The sequence below is a fragment of the Anabrus simplex genome, chromosome 6, assembly GCF_040414725.1.
Source record: "Anabrus simplex isolate iqAnaSimp1 chromosome 6, ASM4041472v1, whole genome shotgun sequence".
Taxonomy (NCBI): Eukaryota; Metazoa; Arthropoda; class Insecta; order Orthoptera; family Tettigoniidae; genus Anabrus; species Anabrus simplex.
This window is the reverse complement of record NC_090270.1, coordinates 25,148,977-25,165,841: the sequence shown is the minus strand read 5'-3', so window position 1 is coordinate 25,165,841 and position 16,865 is coordinate 25,148,977.

Sequence of the window (16,865 nt, the reverse complement as noted above, 5' to 3'; positions counted from 1 at the left end):
TAACCCCTTCACATCTGCGCCTGCAATCTGCGTCTGACATCCGTCACATGCATAGGCTCCTCGGATGACCATCGTCTGCGAGAGTGGCGGTGACCTGGAGAGAGGTACCATTCTTCCAATGTTTTGGAGAGGCACAGTGGTTCTACCACTGTCGTCATGGTGTGGTATGCCTTCAGGTCACGGCGGGTAGTGATTGAGGGAACTGTGACGGCACAACGGTACATCACGGACATCCTGCGTCCTCATGTGTTACCTCTTAGGCGACAGTATCGTGGCACAATTTTTCAATAGGACAACGCTCATCAATGCACGGCACATGTCTCTACGAAATGTCAGCCTGATGTTGAGGTACTACCGTGGTCAGACATATCCCCAGCTCTGCCCCAATAGTACATGTGTGGGGCCAGTTCGGACGTCATCTCTGTCCCTGTGCCAGCATAAAAGATATCAGAAACCAGTTACGACAGTTGTGGGCCAGCTTGCCTCTGGAGACGGTACAACGGCTTTATGATAACCGTCCCAACCGAGTCAGTGCGGAAATCCAGGCCCAAGTGGGGGTCGAATCCGCCAACTCGAGCTCAGACGGCCATGGTACTTACCATCTGAGCCACTCAGACCGGCTATTTATTAATGTACGGTACGTGTTTATATCCTGCATACAGCATACGATATGAATAACTTCTATTGCATAAATTATAGACTATTACAGAAATAAACATGTTAATAATTAATACTAATAATTGTTCTAGGCATTTCGTGGAACGCAGAGGTATAAGAAGGTGCCGGGGTGAGTGAGTGGACAGGGAAATGGCAGAGCCCAAGTTATTGCACTAAATTTTGAAATTTTACTTCTTACTTTACTTCTTTTTTATTTTAAACTTTGACAGATAATCGTAAAGAACAGCAACAATAATATGATGAGCTCGTCAGATCGGGTAACAACAGCTGACTATAAGTCCGAAAATCAGGCACAATAAAGAAAATTATCGACACAATAGCGCATAAGGCGTGAGCTTTGTAGCTCTGAAGGTACACTATTTTACAGGAGACCGAGCTCGATAGCTGCAGTCGCGTAAGTGCGGCCAGTATCCAGTATTCGGGAGATAGTAGGTTCGAACACCACTGTCAGCAGTCCTGAAAATGGTTTTCCGTGGTTTCCCATTTTCGCACCAGGCAAATGCTGGGGCTGTACCTTAATTAAGGCCACGGCCGCTTCCTTCCCACTCCTAGCCCTTCCTTGTCCCATCGTCGCCATAAGACCTATCTGTGTCGGTGCGATGTAAAGCAACTAGCAAAAAAAAAATTCAAGAGCATATTTGCTGCACTCACTTACATGCTAGGAGACGTAGGTCCCAAAGGTACTCTAGTCCAGCCTCTAACAGGAAAAAGCTTCTTACAAAATTATGTTCTACAACTTTCAAAAACAGTGTTTGCAGTCACTTCTGCTCAACAGTCTGTTACACACTCGTTTATCAACAATTACACTTTAAGCCGGGGCGATGAGTGCCTGGAGGTGAAACACTTGCACTCCTTTTGGTAAAACACTTCAAACCTAAGTGGGCTTGTGTCCCGAAGTAGCAGAATAAAGCCTATACTACAGAGGGGTGACTAAACGAAAATTATTAAAGCGCTGAAGGAGAGTGAATAATTTAAAGATTTAGAACATTTTATTCACCATATACAAAGTTGAATGGGAATAAATAGAGGGTGAACACTCTTTGTTCTCTTAATTTACATGTTTCCCAGCAGGTATTTAAAGATTGTCCTCATACTTGCCGAAAATTTACATTGAAATTATGACTTTATAACTTTACCTTAAGAAAAGGAGTTCGAACCCTTCCCCACAAGTTATCAGCCTGGAGCTACAACATGTTAAGAAATTTCTGCCGTTACCTTGAGTAGCTGGGTCTTCCGAGGATGGCAGGAAGCCCCTGCCTCGTTATTACGCTGCACACACACTAGACCGCAGCGATGAAGACGCAAAAACGGCCCTAAAGCGCCCACCTTTTTTAGTATCTCAGAGTGAAGATTCCGAAACTCTCTCATGATCGGCAGAATGCATGTAAACAACCCCAATTATTATAGTTGGCTAGAGAAATATATACAAAAATCCTGAATGGTTATTAATTTAAGGAAGAAGGAAGCCGTAGGAGTGTTGATAACATAGACACATTAAAAACTATCAATAAAACTTCAGGTTTGCCACCTTTAAAAATTGAAATTCCCTTCAGAATTAAATATGCCGATGGTAGAGATATATTATGGTTAAAGTTCCAAATAACTGGAGTTAAATTAGTTCGAGATTCACCACACAGATGTCCTTCTAGAAGGTGCGCAGTTCAACGGGACGGAGGAGGTGTATCCCCGGTACAACAATAATAATAATAATAATAATAATAATACTGGGCGGAAAAGGAATCTAAAATGTGTAAACGTTGCTTATTGTGTCTCTAACGGCCGTATAAACCTAAATAAAAATAATGGTATAACACTTATTATATCAAGGCATTTATCATGCCATTCTTTAGTTTTCTATCTTCGTAATCATGTATTTTTGCCGCTCATACACAATTTAGCTTCACATCTCACTGACACAGATAGAGATAGGAAATGGATAACAATGGGAAAGAAGCGAGCGAGAGTTTAATTAAGGTAGAGCATTTGCCTTGTGTGAAAATGGGGTTACCGCTCATGAACTCATATGTTTCAATATTGCATTTTACATATTTTCATTACGAAATACATATTTTAAGGTACTATTTTGCCACTGCATTTGTTTGTTGGTTGCATAATGACTTCTTTCCTTACTAGGTTTTCTTCAATCTATTATTTATTTATTGAAATTAAATTGCGTATGGCTTTTAGTGCCGGGAGTGTCCGAGGACAAGTTCAGCTCGCCAGAAGCAGGTCTTTTGATTTGACTCCCGTAGGCGACCTGCGCGTCGTGATCAGGATGAAATGATGATGAAGACGACACATACACCCAGCTCCGTGCTAGCGAAATTAAGTAATTATGGTTAAAATTTCCGACCCTGCCGGGAATCGAACCCGGGACCCCCGTGACCAAAGGCCAGCACGCTAACCATTTAGCTATGGAGCCGGACATTTATTTATTTATTATCAATAAAAAAGCCCTACTTTGTCTAGCATATTAGGGCTGTTTGTTATGTCTGGTTACCTTGAATAGTACAAACATACAATATAACATTTTTGAAGAGTGATTACACACACAAATTAACTAAACTGGGAGAAAAGGAACAACAATTCTTAATATTTTCTGAAATAAACTGTATAAACTTTTAAAAAGTCATTCAAACGGCAGATCTTGTGAAATATGCTAAAAATAGGTTTGACAAACATTACTGTACAACAATTTAAGTGGTGTTCCAAAAGATATCTGGCTTTGATGAAGAATGGACAATCAAAATAAGGTGAGTTGCAGTTTATTCATCTCCACAGACTCAACTGTTATTACTACTAATTTTGAATTCATATTTTAAAAAATAGATTTTCCGTGACCCGAAAGAAACCAAGTGCTGGTGAAGTTTAGTTTCAGTCTATTATTAATCGTAATTATACTTTATTTTGCTGTTGAATACCAACATTACTTTCATTACCTTCCAATTTAAGTGGTTAAATGTAAAAAAGAGCTGTGAGTGCTAACTTTACCACTAATAAATTAACTTTATAAATAAATAGATAATAACATTTTTTCTTCATGATGGAGTGGACACTTGTGAATGGTTCGCACTCCACAAGCGTCTGGAAATCTTACCCACTATAAACCACATACCCTTTCCCCACGATGTGCATTTCCACCCCGGAACCACTCTCGCATTACTTCAGGGCGGCATCGTGCTTCTACCCTGCCAGGCTTCTTCTTTCTTCGTTTCTCCTTTACTGACGTTCATGTGCATTCGAATCACTCTTTTTTCCTTGTAGGATAATTTCTGCGTATGCAGCTATCTGATCCCAAAATTCCTAGCTCCGTAACATCACTAGGACAATAGATTGTGATGTAAGTTCTCGTTGCTCAAATTTTAAACATATTTTCATCTAGACCAATGCTCACATAGAAAAATTACATCGTCAGCATACTTACAATAAATAAATTCTAAAAAATCCGTGGCCTGTCAAGACCTGCGTAAAATAATAAATAACTTGACCATGTTCCCGTGCTACCCATTTCGCTAAACATTGTATAATTAATAAAATAATAATAACAATAATAATAATAATAATAATAATACAAAATAACAATTCCAACATAACGTAGGGGAGAAGAAATAAAAGGTGTTGAAATTAAATGTCTGGTATTTGCAGACGATTCTCCTATTCATTTAGAGAGCTTGATAGGTACAATGACACAGATAAGCGTCTTGGAAGAAAAAGCCAACAAAACAGGTTTGAGAATCTCTGTCGAAAAAATACAACTATAAAAAACACTCCGAAATATTGGTCGAACAGAGAAGGTAATGAATTTCAAATATCTGGGAGAAATAATTCAAGAACCCTGCTTAGAATAGTCTGCTGTTGTAGACAGGTTACACACGATGGAAGGAGCGTATGACATCACTAAGGAAACTTTTGAAACAAGAAATGCTTATATAAAAATATTAAACATATTAGTAATATTAAAATAAGTTTAATTGAGAATGTTTTTATACAAGTGAATGTCTAGATTTAGATAAATCTTGCGTCCAGCGAATACAACGGAACAACGGGACTTAAGTAAATAAGTAAATGAAGAGGATCATAGTAAATGAAACAGAAGCAATATGAAAAGTAGGAATGCTATTTTAGGACATGTCTATAGAATGAATGATAACAGACTGTCAAAACATATATTCAAGTGCCTTTGGGAGAAAAAAACAAAAATTCGCTGGATACAAGAGGTCAACAATGATTTAGAAAGAAATAAATTAAGAGGAGGGGGAACTATGGAGAGATATATTCTTAAAAAGTTTAATTTATGAATGGAAGTATTTCAAGGAAGAATGAAGTCAAAACCCGCTCCAAAGTGGTTTGAGGTGAGAAGAATAAAAGATACAGTATACTGGAAAGAACGGATGAGAAAAATACCTGGAAGGATCAATTGAATTTGGCATGTGGTCCCTGGCAGGTCTCATTTTAAAGAAGTAGATAAAGAATATTAACGATTTTCTGACCAAAATCCTCGGTCACACTACGCTAGAAGTTCTCTGAGAGGTCCAATATCAGGCCAGCCAAATCTGCACCAGGCACCAACCTGGGAATTGCAAGGTATAGATCTGACAGCTGCTATATACGCGCTTCTGTTTTAGGCAAGTTAATATTTTTCCTTACCCTTGGGACGGATCTTCTTATATCACAAAAACATACGGTCCATTCAAGTATAAGGCCATATGAGAGATGTTTCTACGCGGTATATTTTTCTACGCCATTTATTTTTCTGTTCATTCAATCCGTCTAGAATCTCCATTACACCCTTATATTATTTATATATGCCGTATTCTTTGTCCTTCTCTCTCTTTCACTCTCCCTCGTTAGGTTCGCATTTAGAGAGTCCATAAATCTCAGCGACTATTAGCCTCAATAGACAAGGATAGCCCCCGTGTTCTGAATGGAGCACGACAAGGAGAGAAATACGAGATGAAAGAGGTCTCGTGGGAGAAGAGGAACAAAAAACGAGAAGTCCTCTGAATGTTTTATGTGAGGCTCGCTAAGTCCAGCGTGATGTGTGCTAGTCATCGGTCCGCCCTGTGTGACCATTAACAAACAGTTTTGTTTTCCTATTTGACATTAAATTTTCAAACGAATATTTCATAAGATTTGCAGGGAAATTATAATTATAGCAGAAAGTTGTAACAGATTATATGACTGATTTGACGAAGAACGAATGACGTGAAAAAATTGGTCACTACAATTTTTCAAGACCAATGTATTATGACAGAACTTAGGCTAGGTGTGGCGAGAAAAATAGAACATGATTGTAATATTACTGTTACCGTGGTTTGGTGGATCAGCAGAGGTGAAAGAAGGTGCTGGGATGAACAGGTCTCAACTTACGAAATGGTAAAGTTAATTTAAAATTCAACAAGGTTATATTTTCTTTTCGAGATCAAGAAATAACAAGTACAACAGGAACTTAGTTATATAGCAACAAAGTAAGAATGTACAATTACAGTTTATTAATGTATTTTGGGCTTCGAGATCCAGAAACACAATCCCTGAGCAATGAGCCCAACTTTACTTATACATAAGGTTTAACAAAAGGGGCAGAAAACCCCAATCATGCCCAGGAGCACTCGCTCCCTATTACTCAGAAAATCCTGCTCGAGGCACACAGAAACCAAATTTCAGAAAGACCAACCCGCTCTCAAACTTCAAGGCTATCAAAGGCCACACCAAACTCCACCTTCAAGCTGTCCTCCAAGCACATGAAAACAGGGGTATAAATACCCAACCTACTGAGGCCTATTCAATAAAGAAACAGGACAATTACATGGCCCCCAAAAATACCAACTTGAGAGGAGGCGTAACTGCACTCCTAACACACCTTTTTAAAACCTATTTGGCTCTTAGGCCGCTTATACAAGGGCTAATCCCATACTACGGAGGTGACACGATAGGAAAACTTGATTACATTATGAAAGAAAGAAAAACGGTTGAGAAAACGTAGTCACCTCAAAACAATATGAGTGGGAGCTCGAGAGGGAAAGGCACTCTCTATTCCAATTTGTGGTTACAGAGACAGAACTTTATACCAAGAGTCTTTTACATTTTAAAGGAAGGTTACATGATAAAAATTTCGAACCCGCCCCGAGGGTTAAACTGCTGAGCTAGCAAACAAGGAAGTTATTAAAAGGCCATTACCTGATGGTTGAACTGCTGCCCGAAGAAAGAGGCGCTTCCCGCGCCCTGCTACGTAACCACACAAAGAAAGATGTTACTGAAGTGGCGAGGAGACCAGAAAATTAGCAGTTTATATACCGTCGCGGAAGATTCGAGACGTTTCATGAATGATAACACCCGCCCACAAGCTTTTTATTGGACGGCCAAAAGATTACATGTCAAAACTGGGGAAGAAAACCAGGATTGGTGGAAAATTAATTACAAAAATTTGCGATTGGCCAATTTCAAAACTGGCGGAAAGAAAGGATTAACATAGCCAACTTAAACAATGGCTGAAAGAAATTTAATAAAGAACAAACTTATAAATACTAAATTTCTTCAAAAAAAAGGTTCCTTCACTTCGCACTAGGGTGCACAATTGTAGTTCTTAAGAGGTGCCATCTAGAAGAGACTGTTCACAATTCTTACTACAGAGCAAACAAATACACATCGAAACTGACATAGTTCAGAACACTTCAAAATTTACCGTAGAGACATCTTCTGAGAACTCAGAGAATTAAAGTGGAAGTTAAAGTTCCGGCTTCCTCCAGTAGAGGAGTTTCAACTGGCGCAATGTTTGAATTAGCGGAGCGGAGGTGTACCGCCCGGTACAATTACCATTGATGTTTTCATGGCTCGTAATTGTAGACATGATATAGGTTTTTAGGGATTATGTTGTGTCAAATGAATAAGGTAAAATTCTTTACTTCAGATGTAAGGCTTTCCAGGCGTTTACTCTATTAACCAGCATTTCGTCTGAGGTCTGACACTAGACTCGTCAGACCCACTGACGATGGGGTGTATGCAGGTGAACTTATGAGAAGCCCATTATAAGAGGCACAGTCTGATAACTACATACGGGAGGTAAATCTCCGCAATGGAATTATTGCCCACCTAACAATTCCGAATGGAAAATTCTAAGTTCCCATGGAGGGAATTAGATATTTTTCACCAATAGAGCTTGTCAAAAACAGATCAGATGTAAGGCTTTTCAGGCGTTTCGTCTTAGGTCTGACATTAGACTCGAGTCACCCTCACGCTAAATACGGTTCAGGAGGTTAAGAATAATGATAGCACTTTGTATCTAGATGTAATGTATACGCATGAACAAAAGTGGTGTCCCGACATAAACAATCAACACTGCACCACTGCAGTACTGAAAAGGAGGGAAAGGAGGTGAAGGAGTGGTGTTGAAGGCCACTCCAGTACTACAAAGGAGAGGAAAGAGTGAAGAGGTAGTGTTGAAGGCCACTCCAGTACTGAAAACGAGAGGACGGAGTGAAGGGGTAGTGTTGAAGGCCACTCCAGTGCAGAATAGAAGTGATGGGACTCAACAGGTAGTGTTGAACGCCAATCCAATACTTAATAGGAGAGATAGGAGTCAACAGGTAGTGTTGAATGCCATTCCAGTACAGAATAGGAGTGATGGAAGTCAACAGATTGTGTTGAAGCCCACTCGAGTGCAGAATAGAAGAGATGGGAGACAACGGGTAGTGTTGAAGGCCATTCTAGTGCAGAATAGCAGGGATGGGAGTCAACAGGAAGTCTTGAAGGCCACTCCAATACAGAATAGGAGGGATGGGAGTCAACAGAAAGTGTTGAAGGCCACTCTAATACATAATAGGAGGGATGGGAGTCAACAGGTAGTGTTGAAGGCCACTCCAATACAGAATAAGAGGGGTGGGTATCAACACGTAGTGTTCAAGACCACTCCAGTACGTAATAGGGGGGATGGGAGTCAACAGGATGTTGAAGGCCACTCCAGTTCTGAATATGATGGATGGGAGTCAACAGGTAGTGTTGAAGGCCACTCCAATACAGAATAGGTGTGATGGGGGGTCAACAGGTAGTGTTGGAGGCCACTCCAGTGCAGAATAGCAGGGATGGGAGTCAACAGGTAGTGTTGAATGCCACTCCAGTACAGAATAAGAGTGATGGGAGTCAACAGGTAGTTTTGAAGGCCACTCCAGAACTGAATAGGAGGGATGAGAGTCAACAGGTAGTGTTGAATGCCACTCCAGTACAGAATGAGAGTGATGGGAGTCAACAGGTAGTGTTGAAGGCCACTGCAGAACAGAATAGGGGGGATGGGAGTCAACAGGTAGTGTTCAAAGCCACTCCAGTACAGAATAGGAGGGATAGGTGTCAACAAGTAGTGTTGAAGGCCACTCCAGAACAGAATAGGAGTGATGGGAGTCAACAGGTAGTGTGGAAGGCCACTCCAGTACAGAATAGAGGGGATAGGAGTCAACAGGAAGTGTTGAAGGTCACTCCTATACAGAATAGGAGGGATGGGAGTGAACAGATAGTGTTGAAGGCCACTCAAGTAGAGATTAGGAGGGACGGGAGTCAACAGGTAGTGTTAAAGGCCACTCGAGTAGTGGAAATGTGGGGAAAGTGGTAAAAGGGTAGTGTTGAATGCTACTCCAGTACTGAAAAGGAGGGTAGAGACGAACGCGCAGTGTTGAAGGCCACTCCAATACAGAATAGGAGGGGAAGGAGTGGAGGGGTAGTGTAGGAGGCCACGCCAGTACTGAAACTGCAGGGAGGGAATGAACGGGTAGTGTTCAAAGCCACTCCATTACTGAAAAGGAAAGGAGAGATGAACGGGTAGTTTTGAAGGCCACTCCAGTACTCAAAGGAGGAGAGGAGTAAAGGGTAATGTTGAAAGTCACTCCAGTAGTGAAAAGGAGGGATAGGAGTGGACATGTAGTGTTGAAGGCCACTTAAGAACTGAAAAGGAGGGGAACAGAGTGAAAGGGTGGTGCTGAAGACCGCTCCAGTTTCGAAGAGGAGGTGAGGGAGGGAGTGTATAGGTAGTCTTGAAGGCCACTCCAGTGCAATAAAGCAGGGTAGGGAGTGTACAGGCAGTTTTGAAGGCTTCTTATCTTTTATCTTTAAAAAATGCTATTTTTTCGGGGTATCGAACATGTGATATGAACCTGCGTGTAATTGGAATGGAGGAAGTGTAGAATGTTGAATGTGAGGAAAGGAACGTCAAGGACGACACAAACACCCAGTCTCCAGACTAGGGATATTAATCATTTAGAATTAAAAATCCCTGTCCCAGTCGTAAATCGAACCCGGGGCCGCTGGGTGACAGCAGGCGGACGCGTTGCTCCCTAGATCGCGTGGCCGGACAAGTTTTGAAGGCTAATTCAGAACTGAAAAAAGGGTAAGTGGTGTACAAGTAGTGTTGAAGACCACTCCAGTACCGAACACGAGGGGAGCGAGTGTATGTTGAAGTGTTGAAGGCCAATCAGGCACTGAAAACAGAGGGGAGGGAGTGTACAATTAATGTTAAAGGCCAATCCGGTACTGAGGAGGAGAGGGGGGAGTGTACAGGTAGTGTTGAACGCCATTCTAGTCTTGCTAAGAAGGGGAGAAAGTGTACTGGTAGTGTTGAAGGCCACTCCGGTACTGAAAAGGAGGGAAAGGAGAGAACAGGTAATGTTGAAGCCATTGTGTGGATTCACCCCTTAACCTATTTCAATAACAAGAGTCCTGTAGCGGGCAGCAATGCGTTAAGATCCGGGGGTGGGGGTGTTCTTGGATATCCAGAATACCAGGTCATAAATTAGCATTTTTAAAACTATATTTAATGTGTTAGCCTAAGTTTTAGGTTTAATGTACAGGAATAATTATTGGAATATCTGAGTTCGTTCCAGAAATTTGCTTAAAATTGGGACTGGCTGACATTTTTTGCCAAGCCTCTTCCTCGTACACTTTTCTTCTCATTCTTGGAACAGTTACCAGAGGGCAGTCTCAGAAGTCAAGGAACCGAGCTCGATAGCTGCAGTCGCTTGAGTGCGGACAGTATTGTATTCAGTAGATAGTGGGTTCGAACCCCACTGTTGGCAGCCCTGAAGATTGTTTTTCATGGTTTCCCATTTTCACTCCAGGCAAATGCTAGGGATGTACCTTTATAAAGGCCACGCCCACTTCCTTCCTACTCCTAGCCTTTTCCGGTCCCATCGTCGCCATAAGGCCTATCTGTGTCAGTGCGACGTAAAGCAACTTGTAAAGAAGGAGAAATGAAAGCAAGGAGAATGATTATAAACACAAGAATAATATAACTATGGCAATGATGAAAGTAATTAGACGAATTTTTAAAGATTTTTCTTCCAGTGATCGTTTGAAATGTTGTACGGATAGTCATACGTAGAACTATAATGCCAACATTTGGAAAATATGGCCCAAAACAGGATTCTGCGGCCAAACATTCGGTGTTAATAGCAGTAAAAGATAAGGCTGTCACATTGAATTATGGGATGAATGGAAGAGTGAAGGTTTTGAAACAAATAGGACTGGAACCGTGAGCTTACTGGATTCAAGGAGTGAAACAGAATGATGCGAAATAGCACGTGAGTCCTCAAAGGAAGGCGGGAGGTGCAGAATGAGTTTCAAATTGCAGGAAGAAGGAAATAATCGAGAGAGTGAAGGAGTGACTTATACCCCAGCACAGTCATGGAAGGTGAGGGATTCAAAAGTTGTATCTGTCTGTCTGTCTATCTATCTATCTATCTATCTATCTATCTATCTATCTATCTATCTATTTATATAATATTTATTGCTGTCCCCACCACAAAAAATATTAATACGGATTCCATCTTAACTCTAATATTATTTCATTGATAATGACGATATTTTCAGGGCTCCTTCCCATAGTATCGTCCTACAACCTGTACCTCATTCAGATCAGAATGATGTATATTAGTTTCTATGTACTGTATTTATTCTTCAAACATATATTCGGCTGCCCAGAATTAAAATGCAATAAACTTACTACATTTAAAGTGAATGATATGGATGGGCAACATTGATGCATGGTTAAAAAAGCGGGAAATTTTAAACTTTTATATAAAGTCTTATCATTAGAATGTTGCTTCTGGTTGCCAAGGAGCAAGCCATTACAGGGATATATATCACAGTCTAATATACACAGTCGCGAAGCTCCTTAGTGATGAAATGGCATCCTGTTGACAGGCGGAACGACACCAGCGATCGTAGCGGCCAGCAAGCTCTAACTGTCCGGAACAATTCTCTACTCAACAGCTGATTGCACTTTCCCACGTAAATTATAAACTGCAACCACCTCGACAACTATATTAATCGTACATTTTAATAAAATACGTTGATACACCAAACTACTTCTTGTTACCGCGTGTTAATAATACCAAAGGAAAATAACAATAGTTTATTTTCGAAGGAAAACTGATCATACCACTGTAGTTAAAGTCTTAGCCAATTTCGAAGTCCTATTATTGTACTGAATTTGATACTTTCACATAAATCATAAAAATAGAAATGAACTACAAAACAATTCAAATAATATTCAAAGATCTCAGGAACTTAAATGGCTGAATTTTAAGCTTTTTTTTGTTTTATGACACTGAAAACTTTCATTGCAAAATATCACAATGTAATCTAATCTTAGTTTCACAAATAATTTCCACACTAATGACTTAGTACCTTCAGAGCATTAATGTGGAAAATCAGTTATTTACATTAGGGAATTAATAGCATAGCACATCCAAGTTAGTGAGCATACAGGAAATTCCTGAAAACAGCCCATGTTCTCTCGGCTCCTCCGAGCAAGTGGCCGCGCGGTTTAGGTCGCGTAGCTATCAGCTTACATTTCAGAGATAGTGGGTTCGAACTCCACTGTCGCCAGGCCTGAAGATGGTTTTTCGTGGTTTCCCATTGTCAAAACAGCCTGTACCATAACTAAGGCCATGGTCGCTTCCTTCTCGCTCCAAGCCCTTTCCTATCCCCCCGTTGCCAAAAGACCTATCTATGTCAGTGCAACGTATGACTGTGTGGTGTGCTCCTTTGAGACGAGCTAATCATCTCTTATCAATAACTTTCGGTTCGAAGAAATCTGCGGAGATTCCATACAATTTCTTCTTCTCTGCTAACATGAACTGGCTGCCTCCAAAATGATTCGAACATAACGTTGTGTTATTGTATAAATAGTTCACATGTTTCTCCAATAAATCAGCCCTCCAACTATTTACAAGCAATTTTCTTGCCTTTCTTAATCTGTTTACCCTCCAGGGTCGGTTTTTCCTTCGGACTGAGTGAGGGATCCCACCTCTACCGCCTCAAGGGCAGTGTCCTGGAGCGTGAGACTTTGGGTTGGGGATACAACTGGGGAGGAGGGCCAGTAGCTCGCCCAGGCGGCCTCACCTGCTATGCTGAAGAGGGGCCTTGTGGGGAATGGAAAGATCGGAAGGGATAGACAAGGGAGAGGGAAGGAAGCGAAGGTGGCTTTAAGTTAGGTACCATCCCGGCATTTGCCTGGAGAAGTGGGAAACCACGGAAAACGACTTCGAAGACGCCTGAGGTGGGAATCGAACTCCCTTCTACTCAGTTAACCTCCCGAGGCTGAGTGGACCCGGTTCCAGCCCTCGTACCAGTTTTTTCAAATTTCGTGGTAGAGCTGGGAATCAAACCCGGGCCTCCGGGGGGTGGCAGCTAATCACACTAACCACTACACAGAGGCGACAAGCAATTTTATACACATTGAAAATTACAACACCGCTACGTGTTAGAGGTTACGGTTGCGTTAAAACGTTATTTAAGTTCATATAATTATAATTGGATGGATTTCACTATGAGTTACATTCCTGAATCACTGATGAACGAAATGCCTACTTATCTGAAGTTAAATTTATGAATCTTCACAATATTGTTCTATTATCCGAAAATGTAAACACTAATTCAGGCTTTACTGTAGAGGGTCTTTAGAAAACCTAAAGAATTATAGCTCTGGTGTCTTATTGTAATTGAGCAATTTATTGCGCCACACACACATCGTTTCGTAAACACCATGTCAATTTAATAGACAACCGATCATCTATAATGTAATTACCGCACGCTTACCTCACAAAACGTATACAACTTACACATCCCAGACGACCGGTGGCTTGCTGGCCGCGTAGAGCGCTGCAGCGCCTTGGCTGCAGTCGCATGGATGAAAAAAATATGCCGACCTTCTCGTCTGTGTATATTAGACTGTGATATATATGGCATTTCTCAATAACAATTAAAGCATGTTCAACAATATTGACATTGTATTCCCCTCTAAAGCTGGATCTCTCTCCATAAGCGAGGTAGCGGGGGAGATACCATGCTTTGTTTATATTGGGAGAATCTTTCTGTGCATGCGTGCTCATGATTACATCAGTTAACGCTAGGTAGTGTATAGGGGGCTGTTGATTGTGACAGCACTTAACACTAGATTGTGTTTAGGGGGCTGAGAATTGTAACAGCACTTCACGCTAGATAGTGTTTAGGGGGCTGTTGATTGTGACAGCACTTAACGCTAGATAGTGTTTAGGGGGCTGTTGATTGTGACAGCACTTAACACTAGATTGTGTTTAGGGGGCTGAGAATTGTAACAGCACTTCGCGCTAGATAGTGTTTAGGGGGCTGTTGATTGTGACAGCACTTAACACTAGATTGTGTTTAGGGGGCTGAGAATTGTAACAGCACTTCACGCTAGATAGTGTTTAGGGGGCTGTTGATTGTGACAGCACTTAACACTAGATTGTGTTTAGGGGGCTGAGAATTGTAACAGCACTTCACGCTAGATAGTGTTTAGGGGGCTGTTGATTGTGACAGCACTTAACGCTAGATAGTGTTTAGAAGCCTGAGAATTGTGACAACACTTTACGCTAGATAATGTTGAGAAGGCTGAGAATTGTGACAGCACTTAACGCTAGATAGTGTCTAGGGAGCTGTTGATTGTGAAAGCACTTAACTCTAGATATTGTTTAGAAGCCTGAGAATTGTGACAGCACTTTACACTAGATAATGTTTATAAGGCTGAGACTAAGCTCGATAGCTGCAGTCGCTTAAGTGCGGCCAGTATCCAGCTTTCGGAAGATAGTGTGTTCGAACCCCACTGTCGGCAGCCCTGAAAATGGTTTTCAGTGGTTTCCCATTTTCACACCTGGAAAATGCTGAGGCTGTACCTTAATTAAGGCCATGGCCGCTTACTTCCCACTCGTAGCCATTCCTGTCCCATCGTCGCTATAAGACCTATCTGTGTCGGTGCGACGTAAAGCAACTGGCAAAGGAAAAAGAAGGCTCAGGATTGTGACAGCACTTAACGCTAGATAGTGTCTAGGGGGCTGTTGATTGTGACACCACTTGACGCTAGATAGTGTTTAGAAGCCTGAGAATTGTGACAACACTTTACGCTAGAATATCGTCCTATCACTGGGGGCTGAAGATTTTACGGAAAGTTTCCTTTTTAGATACTAGCGTTATATGTTGTGCTGAATAGCACAGAAAATACGTTCAACGATCATTATCCCTGGTGTGTATTTGCAGAGTCATAAAATGCTAATGTATGCCCCTTGGTATATTTTGACCCCACTGTCGGCAGCCCTGAAGAAGGTTTTGCGTGGATTACCATTTTCACACCAGTGAAATGCTGGGACTGTAACTTAATTAAGTTCACGGCCGATTCCTTTACACTCCTAGGTCTTTCCTATCCTATCGTTGCCATAAGACATATCTGTGTCGGTGCGACGTAAAACAAGTTCTAAAAGAAGAGGTGTATTTTGAGATAGCTCATCTGAATTTGCAAGTACAAAATAAGACTATTCATCACAGTCATACCCTATATTACTGACAAGCTGAGCAATCATATAAATTTTTGTGTTCTAAATTTCCCACTATCCTGTGTGTAGTAAATCGGTCGAGAATCCATTAAGCACAATACATTTAGTCATTGTGAGAGATGCACAGCAGTGTGTATAAAATCATAGCTCACTTCAAGGTATTTCGTAGTTTTCATTAATAAGACCCGTATGTTTTTTTCCTTTTACAAGTTGCTATACGTTGCACCGACGCATATTTTAGTTAGTTTCATAGGCCTTGGGACGTTCGTTGTATGTTTTGCCAGAAATTGGCAATCAACACTAGTGTTATCTTATAATCTTCTCACCAGATGTGATAGGACTTCTTACTCGAAGTCCGCATGCAGTTCTTTCTTGGCGTTTGGACAGTTATACTGTATGATCTAAGTGTTCGTTTGAATGTGTATCCATTGCGGATTATAATTTTCACTAGATAATAATGTTATTTACCTTACGTCTCATTAACTACTTCAACGGTTTTCAGAGACGCCAAAGTGCCGGAATTTAGTCCCGAACGAGTTCTTTTACGTGCCTGTAAATCTACAATCAAGAGGCAGACATATTGGAGCACCTTCAAATGCCACTGAACTGAGGCAGTATAGAACCTGCTAAGTTGAGGTCAGAAGGCCAGCGCCTCAACCGCCTGAGCCACTCAGCCCGCCATTCTCACTACAGTAGAGAGGTTCAAGAATCTACTCGTTAGCTGTGACGATAATTATTCTTGACCAACAGAAATGTTCACGTCACTGTTTCAAGAGGTTGAGAACGCAAAGTAAAGGTTCCTGGCTTCGATCCCGCCTCAATACGATGGTATTTGAAGGTGTTCACATATCATGCCAGTAGATTTACAGTTACGTAAAGCAACACCTTCTGGGAAAATTATATTAATTTAACGTCTCTGAAACCCACAAAAGTAGTTAGTTGGCCATAAAACTAAAAAAAATCATTATTGCTGCTTGGAAGAGCTACTTCACACGCACTTACAGTACATATTCCGTATTGTTATTGTATAAATATTATTGCAAAAAATTCGTGGATATAGCGATATGTTTTTCTTTTATAGTACTGATGCACACGTTATTTAATCAGTTTATTTGTTTCTTTGTTTGTTTCTATTTAGCATGCACTCATCCACTATGCAAATGTTTAGAAAATTGCATTTGCATGTTGAAGGCGTAATTGTCGGTAAATGCAGCACCGGTGGAACAATTCACTCTGCAATTAAACTACTGCCAACACAACTCCCTCTGTTCAGACGATTGAGAAATTTTAACGACGTTCTGGTAGCAAACTAGCAAATGTACTGCACAGAAGTCCTTTACTGAAGCTTCAGGACATTTT